The following is a 12,732-nucleotide window of genomic DNA, read 5'->3' as shown; positions in this document are numbered from 1 at the left end:
TTCTTGCTCCCAAAATTTTCGGAGTTGTTGTGAGAGAGAAAAATCTAAAACTTCAGAAGCTTGAATGGAGAAGGAAGATACTGTTTTTATTGGAATTGGGCCGCTAATAATCCAACCAAATATTGTAGCTTGGGCGACCAATGAGGAGGCAATTTCTTTTACTCCATCGAGTAACAACCTAGGAATTACGTTACTTCCTAGTAGTAAGTCGACATGACTTGGAGAGTGGAAATTGGGATCTGCTAAATCTAACTTGTCTAATTCCTCAAACGTTAAATGTGCTTTTGGGAGAAAGAAGCTGGGCAAAAGGCGAGTTATTTTATTTACGACAATCGCTTTCGTGTCGACGACGCGATTGTGAAGATCCGAAAAGAGGGAAACAGTACACACATGGTTGGAATTTGCCACTATCTGTCCTCCTAAGCCCCTTATTTGGAAATTTTGTTTCTCTGTGGGTAGAAGAAGGCGCTGTTGTAAGCCTTTGGAAACGAATGACCTTTCAGATCCTTGATCTAAAAAGGCACGAGCTTTGAAGGTCTCCCCATTGTGGAGGATAGAGACAATCGCTGTTGGCAACAAAGTATTTTCTGCCGGTAAGTCGTTTTTATCAGTTACCATATGAGAGGTTGTTTGATGAGTTGATGAGTTTGGAAATTGAGAATAATTGTGAGGCATATCTTCAATGACATTTTGTACCAATGCGCTAACGAAATTTGAATTTTGAGTTGATTTTTGAGAATTTTCTTGAGTTTTTGTGGTATTAAAGTGTAACAAAGTGTGGTGATTTCTTTTGCATTCCATGCAAACAAACCTGCTCTTGCAGTCTTTCCTTAAGTGCTTATAAGATAAACAATTGAGACATATTTTGTTCTGGGAAACAAACTGGTTACGTTGTGTGGGATTCAACTCAAGAAATTTTGAGCAGTTTCTAAGCGCGTGGGCATCGTTGCAGAGTTTGCATTTGATTGGTACAGTACTCTCGGTTTGAAACGAATTGATGTCTAAACTTTTCTTAGAGCTGTTTCTCGTACCATGAATACTATCAAGTCTTTCAACAACTTCATACCTATTAGATAGAAATTCATTCATTTGCTGCCATTGGGGAAGCTCTCTATGCGACTTAAGCGAATTTTTCCAATTGTAATTTGAATTTTTCTATTTGTAAATCGAATTTTTTCATTTGGAATTTCAAATTAAGAAAATTCAAATTACAAATGGAAGAATTCGAATTAAGGCCCCCACTCATTAGTCTGTCTGACTGCCAGCATTTATGGTAGTATGTGTAAATTTTTGAAATTTTGAGAAAGTATGTGTGAGTTTTCCAAGACTGATGAAAATCAAAATAGTTTTGATTTCAAAATGAACCCCCATCAGTCTGGGTGAATTGTGTTTATTTTCAAATTCTCAATAAATAATTTTGAAAAACAGAAAATAATGTTGGTGTTGGAACACAAAAAACGTAGAATTCATTCATTTTTGGAGCAGAAATTCAAGATTTTTAGACTTGACTGATGGTTTGTGCTACACACTTGTCAGTCACACATACAGAAAGGGTTCATCGGACTGACGGCACAGACTGATAAATGAGTGGGGGCCTTAATTCGAATTCTTCCATTTGTAATTTGAATTTTCTTAATTTGAAATTCCAAATGAAAAAATTCGATTTACAAATAGAAAAATTCAAATTACAATTGGAAAAATTCGAATTAAAAATGAAATAATTCGAATTACAAATGAAAAAATTCAAATTACAAATGAAATAATTCGAAATTCAATTGGAATTCTCAAATTACAAGATAAATGTTTCGAATTTCAAATGAAATAATCAAATTACAACTGAAATTCTTCGAATTACATGTGAAAATGGTGTAGACTAACCACCGTCACACATTCCAAATTTCATTGAAATCGGACAAATATAGCGTGTTTCGTGCATCAAATACCTCAAATCTATCTATAGATGAGTGCTATATCCAAATCTGAACCGATTTTGATATAATTTGGCACACTTATTTCTAGGCCAAATTCCGCCAAACATTCCAAATTTTATTGAAATCGGACATATATAGCGCGTTTCGTGCATCAAATAACTAAAATCGGCCGAGAAGATATATATGGGAGCAATATCCAAATCTGAACCGAATCCTATATAATTTAGCACACTTATTTCTAGACCAAATCCCGGGGAACATTCCAAATTTTATTGAAATCGTACATATATGTATATATCCAAATTTGAACCGATTTCTTTATAATTTGGCACACTTATTTCTAGACTAAATACCGTCGCACATTCCAAATTTAATTGAAATCGGACATGCGTGTTTCGTGCGCCAAATGCCTTAAATCGGGCGAAGATATACAGCTGTGTTCAAAAAAATAGGAGTGCTCATTCACACCAAGGGAATGGTCAAAAAAACATGGTTAAACTTTTCCTTCTTGGCCTATTTTGTATGTATTTAAGATAGTTGGCATCCCAGCAGTGAATTCGTTAGCAGAAAAGTGGCAATTTTGTTTTAAATCATTTACTGTTTACACCAACATTACAAATCGCCTTAAAATTTTTTGTTCAAAAAAATAGGAGTGCGGAAGAAAAGGGAGAATAAAAATATTTTTAGTTGAGTTAAAGATCAAAATTGACCATATTTTAGTTGACAGCAGTAAATCCAATAGATTTGACGGCTGTTTGAAAACAAAAGTCCTTTAGAGGTAGCTAAAAAGAGGCTATTGTCCTTGCGACGATTTTTCCCATAAATTGAGCACTTATTGGGTAACTTAATGGATTTTGTAGACAAAACCTTTAATGATTAGAGTTTTTTGATGCTCTGCCTGTTATCTCGAACAATATATAATGATCGGTATCCCAGAAATTTGGATATTTTGATCTTTGAGCCAAGATATAGCCGGTTTCCATTACCTCTTTACGTAAGGATCGGCCAAAAAAGCTTACCTATAAGGCATTAATTTCTCGATCAAGTAATGTTTTAAGGTTTTAAGCATCTTAACTGCATTTCATTATTTTGTTCATATTTGAAAAATTGAATGATTCGCACATATGAGACGTTTTTCAAAGCGCTTTGTTAAGAACCAAACTTTAAAGACAACCTTTTGAAGTTAGGCTAAGATTATGTTTATCAGGTTTTGCATCGTATAATACACAGTTTTCTAATGGAACTAACCTAAATGAAATATTTATGAGTGAAAAACGTAAGTTTATATTGAAAAATGTAGCACGGAGTATACCAACCATAGTGCAATCCCAGCCTGCCTATCACAAAATGGTGCAAAAGTATATTCCAACCGTTCACGTTTTAAACATTTTTTGAATAGAAGCCAAATTGATTGTATACATAAGGTTAACATCCTAAGACTTCCAAATATTATTTGGTCGAGGAATAAATTGCTTTAAGATACGCTTTTTTGGCCGATCCTTACATAAAGGGCTAATGTAAACTGGCTAAAACTTGGCTCAAGGATCAAAACACACAAATTTATCTGATACGAATCATTATATATTGTTCGATATAACATCCATAGCATCAAACAAATCTAATTATTAAGGCTTTTGTCTACAAAATCCATTGGATTGCCCAATAAGTGCTCAATTTAAGGACAAAAATTGCTGCAAGGACAATTACCTGTTTTTTGGCTAACGCCAAAGGACTTTTGTTTTCAAACAGCCATCAAATCTCATAAAATCTATTGGTTAACTAAAATATTGACAATTTTGATCCTAAACTCAACTAAAAATATTTTTATCGTCTTTTTTCTTCCACACTCCTATTTTTTTGAACAAAAACTTTAAAGACGATTTATAATATTGGTGTAAACAGTAAATAATTTAAAACAGTTTGCCACATTTCTGCTAATGAATTAACTGTTGGTATGTCAACAATGCTAAACAAATATAAAATAAACCAAAATGGATAAGTTTAACCACATTTTTTGACCATTTCCTTTTTTTTGTATGGGCACTCCTATTATTTTGAACACAACTGTATATGGGGGCTATATCCAAATCTGAACCGATTTCTATATAATTTGGCACACTTATTTCTAAACTAAATTCCGTCGCATATTCTAAATTTCATTGAAATCGGACATATATAGCGTGTTTCGTGCGCTAAATGTCTTAAATCGGTCGAAGATATATATGGGGGTTATATCCAAATCTGAATCGATTTTTACCAAAATAAATAGCGTTCGTCCTTTGGCCAAAAAAAACTTTCTTCCCCAATTCGAATCGGACAATAAATGCGACCTGTACTTTGTTTACAAAAATACATGGACAGACGGACTTGCGTAAATTGACTCAAAAAGTGATTCTATGTATATTCCTAAAACAGAGTACGTAAAAATACTTTAAATAACATTTCCAATGGTTTCGTTTCGTATTTTCCATAAGAACAATACAAAACGAAACATAACCCACGTTGGCCGAGCTCGCTGTTTAGTTTCGTTTTGTATACATTCGTGAGTGCGAACAAAACGATTAGCGAAAAGTACTCAACTCCACAAGAGCAGATAAAAAACCTAATAGTACTAAACACATGTGAATAAATCAAAAACGTTCGGTGGTTGATAAAATATTCATTGTGGTATGTTGATGTTGGTTTATAGGGTTGTTATGCAATCACATGTGTGTGTCATTGACCATAACGCACGGCAAACGTTCGCCAAAAAATCTTTTTGTTTCGGTGTTGAATGAAACAACTCGGCAAAGCATAGCCGAAGTACATTTCAGCAATCGTACGGTTTTCATCTTTTTACATTGAAAAGTTTGTGGTTTTGTTTTGGTTGTGAGAATGAAACGATTCAGAGAAGCTGAAAGATTTGTGGCGTTGAGTGATTGGTACGGGAATCGTTTTGTTTGTTTACATTCATTGCCCTAAAAGGAACTATGGGTCTATCTCGTTTCCTTTTGCATGTTACAAACTAATGCACAAAGACATAATACCCCTTACCACAAGGTGGTGGTGTATAGTATAAACATCCTAGGAGAAATAGAAGCTTCTGTAGCAAATTATAAAGCTCTATCTTAAAAATGGCATGCTGTAAATTGATTCAAGCAGACGTACGGACATGGTTATGTCGACTAGGAATTTTATGCTGATATTCTATATACTCTATAGGGTCTCCGACGAATATTTCGATGTGTTACAAACGGAATGATACATTTTATTATACCCTCCATATTATGGTAGAGGTTTAATAAGTCCTTTTTGGATAGTATACCTCCAATTGTCTTATGTGTATAGAAAATTTTCAATGATATAGCATCTTCAATAGTCTTCTCAGAAAAGAAAACCTTCAGTGGGTAGAAGACTTTAAATAGATAGAAGACATTCATACTTTGAAGTTCAAAGGGCATATATGCAGAAAATAACCTATTTTTTGTATAGAGGACCGATGAGTGCCTTTTCTGGTAATTTTAAAAGTATTCTATCCATGTAAAATCTTCTTCAGAAGACTATTGTAGGTTTTATACCCATAGAAGACCTTTGTTTAAGATCTACTATCCATAGAAGACCATTGAGGGTCTTCAATGCATAGAAAACCATTGAGGGTCTTCAATGCATAGAAAACCATTGAAGGTCTACTATCGACAAAAGACTTATTTTGAATGTACTCTATCCATAGCAGACCTATTGAAAATCTATAATCACACATTTATTTTGGATAGCTTTCAGCCATAGGATAAATTTAGATAAGTCTCTTATCCGTAAGGTTAAGTACCTATTTATACACAAATGGGAACAAATTTCCTTTACCGACCCTTCGCAGAAAAATACAAAAATTTCCTTTAAATCGCAAGTTTTTTTAAGTAGGCGGTCTTCGGCCGGGGATTTTAGACATTCTCCTATGGACAGGAGCGAATTCCGGCTAAGCGAACAAACTTTATTTAAATCGTAAATTTTTTCCCCAAGTAAACAAGGGAATTTTCGGAAATTCGGAGGCCTATATCTCGGTAAGGATACATTTCCCCAACAAAAGAAATTCTTCGTTGGAATCGTCATGAAAAGCACTATCTGTGGTAATTTTCTCATAATTTTCTGCGGTGGGTCGGTAAAGGAAAGATATGCCTAATTGAAAGTCTTAAACCACGGCAGTTGGCGGCTGTTTCATGAAACAAATGATAAAGATAAGACTTGTGTGCAGCAGTTTTGGATGGGATAATGTTTAAATTTATTTTGTTATTGTAACAACAACAAAACAAACAACTGACATTTTTGAAAAAGAAACAATGAGTACAATTTTTAAATAAAAAGTTACATAATAGTACCATCAGAATCTTCGCATGAAGGCGTGATGTTCCGTGCGGAATTTTTAGATGAATATTTTACTAGTTGACCCGTGTTTATCGTGCAAATAGTTGGATGTCTATAGCAGCATTAGGCAATAGCACAAGTAAAGTTTAAACTTTGAGCTTGTATTGTGTTAAACAACAACAAATTTCTCAACCGAACGAAAGCACGCGATGCTGCCTTTGTGTACCTGTGTTTCTTTCTATCTTCCCATGACCTTAAGCATAGTCGGTGGCGATTGCTGGTCTAATGGCGTCTAGAAGAGTCTATTTACGGCTTATCTTTCCTTTAGCTACCGCTGCTGGAAAATTTTGGAATTTTTTTCCATAGATAGTGTTTTTATACTGATTCCAACGATATATTATTTTCTTCTTTAAATTGTATACTGTATACTATACCGAGATATGGTCATCTGAAGTTCCGAAATTTTTCCGAAAAAAATTACAATTTAAAAGACATTTTTCCCATACCCGAGATATTCCCCTGTCCATGGGAGAATGTCTTAAAATCCAGGCCGAAAGTCGGCTAATCTATTTTTCCCACTCTTTTTCTTACAGGTTTCCTTTGCAACATCTTCCTATATCTTCTTTGGATGATCACAATGGACCGGAAGGTCTCCGAGTTGCTGCACATCCCCAAACTTAACCTATGATGTCAGAAGTTTTGTATAAAGTAGACTTATGCCATTAGAAGGTAGAATTATCAACTCTTGTTGATCGAATTCGTCGCATCTCTCATAATGAATGAAGGGTGATATAACTAAAACACCATTCCATAAACATTTTTAACCAATAAACAAGATGCTAATTTATCTTCATAACATATATATTCAGCTTTTTTGGCACTTAAACATTCATCATCATCTTCATGTGTGGAATGATGTGTATAAGCTCTAAATGATGTCATAATTGGTTCTAATTAAATATTGTAGTTCTAAATCATTAGGGAACAAAGGTATTCGTACTAAAAAAATTATCTATGTTACTAAACTAATACCATAGACTAATGAACATACAGACGACGGATTACTCAATTTTTCCGCGGTCAAGTCACTCAAACCCGAAAACTCAAAAAAGTTCGAAGACAATAGGTGTGCTCGTTTACTCAACAATTTGTACAAATTTGTACAAGTCCAGTAACTTCTTGTAAACGACCAAGGTCTTTTGCATTGTACTGCAGAGTAAACGAACAACATCCAGTAACAATTTGTACAAATTTTAAGTAAACGAACACACATAATTTTTACGGAAAATGGCAATATTTTGTTGAATATTTTTATCTGAGGATATAGTTCCCATCAAAAACTATGCCCATGTAGTATTTTGCCAGAATAAAATATTTAAGTTGTATTTTTTTGGCATTTTATATTGAGTTTCTTAGTTACCACACTCAATTCGAACATAGTCGGTGAGAGCATTCCGTCGTCTGTGCATTCATTAGTATATGCTAATACTTCATTAATGATTCCAATAATTGGCAACATATAGTAGGAAAAAGCTTGAAACTTACCTGCATACGCACTACATTCATGGCATCGGGGTTTAGTTGACCGCTGATCTTCAAATACGGTCCAAAAGAGTCGACATGTGTAATAAAGAGACGTTGTTTGCGTTCATTGCTGGCGGTGGTACTACTGCTGCTGCCAGATGAGGTCGATGATGATGCAGCAGCTGTTGTTGTAGCGGCACAGCCACCATTTGTAAGTGCTGGAGTTGTGTTTGTCGTACCAGCCGACGATGATGATGCGTTTGCAGCCGCATTTAAACCCTGGGAGGTGGAGGTGCTCATTGTTGGTTCGTCTTGTTGAAATCTGTCGTTGTTAAATTGTTAATTTTGTCGTTAATTTATTTTTGGAGTTCTCCAAAAGAGGCGTTGCTTTCCAATTAATCTGCAGCAATTGAAGATGATGAAGTGACGAAAAAAAAAGAGTACTATGCGCTTGATATTAAGTCACGTTATTCACTTGGCATATCTCGGTGTGTAATAGAAGGGAAATTATCGCCGCCTTGCTTTTGATGGAATTCAAATCTCTTTTGAACAACAAGAATGGTTGGTTGTCGTCGTTTCGTATTCCGCCGGTTGCCGTTGCTTGGGTTATCGAGATTTCGATTTTTTGCTGATTTGACTTTTTCCTGTCGTCCACGTTCTCTGCAATATTTAGGTTATTTATGCTTCGTTCGCTGATTTTCTGCAAGACAAAAAAACAATAACAAAAATCACACAACGAGTTCAATTGTTGTTGCAGTACAAAAAAATGTGAATGTTTATTGAAAAAAGAAACGTTTTCTTCATCGTTTGTTTGTAATAATTTTTTATGCATGTCTTTCGAGCATTTGTTTGTTTAACACCAAAAAAATAGTAAGGCATCATCATCAGCCAACCAACCGTTTAAAACGCAAGAAAACATAAAATTTTTAAGTCTCTTATTTGTGTTTTTGCTTTTTTCTATTTGGTCTCTAATAAACTTTACTACTTATGGTCAGCAGCAGTTGTTGTCGGGCACAATAAATTTACCCAGTTCAAGTCTACCAATGATTTTCTGCAGTTGTTGCTTTTGTTTTTCAATTTCTTCAAGTCATGTCAAAATGTACCGTTTTAAAATGATTGCACGGTATTATCAACGAAAATGAGATAGATGCGTTTTGCCTACTCTGATTAGAAGACGAGTGTCAAAGGGATAAATAATGAGAACAGTTAATTTGGGGAGAACAGTATAAAAAGAGTTGCCAACTTTCAGATTTAACTGCAAAACCAAAGGAATTTAAAAATGTCGGCAAAAACAAGAGAAGATGGTCGCTTTTTTATATTTTCATCTCAAGAGTGTGCTTAATTGCCCTGTTCCTTTATTTTTTTAAAATATAAATTGTAAGCTTTTTGAATGAGAACACTTTCGGGTAAAAAAATTGTAAAACTGGCAAACTGGCACGTAAAGAAAAGACCAATTATTACAAAGATAATAGGTGTGATCCATTACTCAATAATTTGTTTGTTTTTTTATTTATTTAAGAAATTTATTATAATAGAAAGTTACAATAAAATTATATACAGTTAGTCAACTATATTATTGCAAACGATGAAATTTTAAAAATTTAGATATTTTATTAGGAATTACTTCAAGTAATTCTTTCAATAATGATGGGCTTTTTGTAAATATCTGTTGATTTACTTGTTAATGACAACATCAAGCCAATAAATGCAGAAATCGGTCGGAAATAACAAAAACAACGGGCAAAATGGATAAGTACCTGGTTTTTGTAATGTCAACAAAATAATTGCAAAATTAATGAATTTGCAATAAAATCGTGGGATTTTCCCCGCGATTTTTCCAATTAAAGATTTTTATGACTTTTATGGTATGCGGACATGTAGATCCATAATTTTTGATCATAAATAAATTTTTGTGTGTGTAACATAGACAGTATATTCAGAAAAAGAGAAAGTCAGGTAAACGGTTTTGGAAAATATCCTACATTTGGTCTATTCCAATAATAATGGTAAATCCGAAAGAGAAAATCTTAAAGGCACCGCTCGTAAGCTGAGAAGTGTATACACCATCATTAACCGCACCGAGAATGAAGCCAGGCTCAAACTGAAGGCGTAACAAGGTCGACCCAAAATAGTAACCACGCGAATTGACAGGAGAATGATTAAAGAAATTGTCGAAAGAGTCCAAAGCAGCACGAGAAAATTGATTTTTTTTAATTAAAAATGATTTTGCAGTAAGTGTGTCACATGGAAAAGTCAGAAAAGTGCTACATAATAACAAGCACTTATCACGAGTGACTAGGTAAAAAACATTGCCCTCCCAGTACAATATATAGAAACTATTCAGACTTGTTACAGACAACTTTCCACGCCATCTTTAGTATCGGCATGTCGTTATATTTTCTGATGAGACTAAAATTATGCTGTACTATCACAATGGGTCTCAAAAAGTATTGCGAAAACCCCTTTACAGCCATGGAAAAACAAAAATTTAATACATACCGTAAAGTTCTGAAAACTGTTATTTATGGGGTTGTATACCAAGCAGTCACGTTGGTAACTTCCAGATTTTGGAGGAAACAATGACAGAGGAAGTTTATTTAGATGTTTCAAAACATGATTTAACCAAAAGCGTCAAGAAATTTAGGCCTGTTGGCCCTGAAAAGTACTACCAAGTACTATAAGTACTACCAAGACAACGCCCCTAAGCATAAATCTAATTTATGTAGGACTTGGTTGTTATACAACTGTACCAAAATCATTTACACCCTGTTCCAATGTCTAGATATTAGCCCTGAAGAATGTTATAGCGCCTACAACATAAAGAGAAGAAAGTTTCTTACTAACCATTGCGTTAGTAAGATACTTATAAGCCAATGCTATCGCTTATAACATTGGCATACACAAGTGTAAAAGTGAAACTAAGGTTTCTTTTGGGATTGCTAAGGCAATTGGACTCAGGTCCGGTTTACTTACAGGTTTCGTTCAACAATAAAGGGAATCACAGCGAATTCAATGTTCAACTTACATAGTTTTATTGATGATAGAAATATGTAGAGATGTGATCCGAGCTCTTGTTCCGCCGAGTGTCAATCCAGAAAGAAAGAATAAAATACATGTGTTGCCCACAGGCAACATCGGAAGAAAAAAAGGAACAAAAGCACGGATAAAATATGTTATAATGTTGCCACATTAGTGGACTTGATATTGGAAATGAATTCAATGTTGTATTACAATAATTACAGGGTGATTAGAATATGACTTCAATTTATAATTCATTTTATAAGAAATATTTCTTAACTATTAAAATTAAAGTAAAATAATTAAAAAGGATAATACATTGAAAAATCAGAAATTACATTCAACATTCTCCCGCCTCTTGACAGAAGTCAATTTTCAAATGTGCCATTTAGTCGTTTCAGGGCAATAATCGCTTGTTGGAGAAGTCTACGTTGCTTTGTCATATTGTTCTCACGCTCTACGATGTCAGATGAATTAGTCCCTGATCTCGTCGCTGGCCGTCGTACCCTTCCAGAACCTCTTTGTGCTGGTTGTTGTCTATAGGATGCTGTCGACCTATTGTCATCGCTTCGATCGTCTTCTCTTTGTCTGGATTGTGCATTTCTCAAAAGACTTCGTTGGCCTTGTTGGATTTGCTCATACTTAAACGTTTCCACAGAAGGGAGGTGAAGAAGAGTATGGTGCTCCGAGCCACATCTTGCGCAACCATCTTCGGAAATACATTCGTAGGTTTTGTGAGAGCGAGCAAGACAGTTAAAACAATAGCCAAGGCGCCGCACTTCCCTCCTACGTGTACCTATATCCATCTCGATAAATTTCCTACAGAACCTGAGAGAATGGAAACGATCGCAAACAAGACATTTGTGAATCTTAGGATTTCGTGGTGCCCTGTTAAGTAAACGTAAAAGTTAGTTAATTAATTGTTTACATAACATCATGAAAGAAGGGGAAAATGAATTAGAGAAGAGATAAAGAGAAATGTTTGAGTGTATTATGTGTAGAGAGAAAATGTGTATATGATTAGGAATGATTATTTTCAGAGAAAAGGGGACACAATCTGGTTATGTCTCTAGTTATAACTCCATTAGAAGTTCGAATATCGACGACTCGTACCAGACCGTCTACTCCGAGATGTATATTTTTTATTCGTCCTAGTTTCCATTCGCATGGGGGCATTTGATCATCCTTGACCACCACAAGTTGGTTGAGATTAATATTTTTTGCGGGAGATTGCCATTTATACCTTCGTTGCAATTCTTTAATGTATTAGTCTTTCCAACGACGAGCGAAGTGATGTTGTTGAGCTTTCAGTTTCTCCCACCTTCCAGTCAATGAAAGGTTACCGGAAGGGGATTCGGGTAATGCTACTAGTGGTGCACCTCGTAGAAAGTGACCTGGAGTTAGGGCTAACAACTCGTGAGAATCGTCGGTTATGGGAGATAAAGGCCGTGAATTGAGCACTGCTTCTATTCGTATGAGTAAAGTGTTGAACTCTTCAAAGGTATAACGATGATTTTGAGCCACTTTTTTGAAGTGAGATTTGAAGGACTTCACTCCAGCTTCCCACAGCCCTCCTTTGTGTGGTGCGTTTGGAGGGATAAACGACCATTCAAGTCCTTGAGGGGCATATTTTTTAACTATGTCTTCAGCAGAGTTATTAAAAAATTGTGTAAATTCATATCGCAATTTTCTTTCAGCTCCAACGAAATTTGTGCCGTTGTCAGACATTACCTTTAAAGGTAACCCTCGGCGCCCAACGAATCGGACAAACGCAGCCAAAAACGAATCAGACGATAGACTTGAGCACAGTTCTAAGTGAATTGCTTTGGTACTAAAGCAGACGAATACGCAGACGTAACTTTTTTGGTATACGGCTTGTCGTATATTTGACGTCTTTGTAGAGAAAGGGCCAGCAAAATCT

The sequence above is a fragment of the Musca autumnalis genome, unplaced genomic scaffold, assembly GCF_047663935.1.
Source record: "Musca autumnalis isolate F117 unplaced genomic scaffold, ASM4766393v1 scaffold_27, whole genome shotgun sequence".
NCBI classification, from domain to species: Eukaryota; Metazoa; Arthropoda; class Insecta; order Diptera; family Muscidae; genus Musca; species Musca autumnalis.
Note: the sequence above shows the minus strand (reverse complement) of the source record.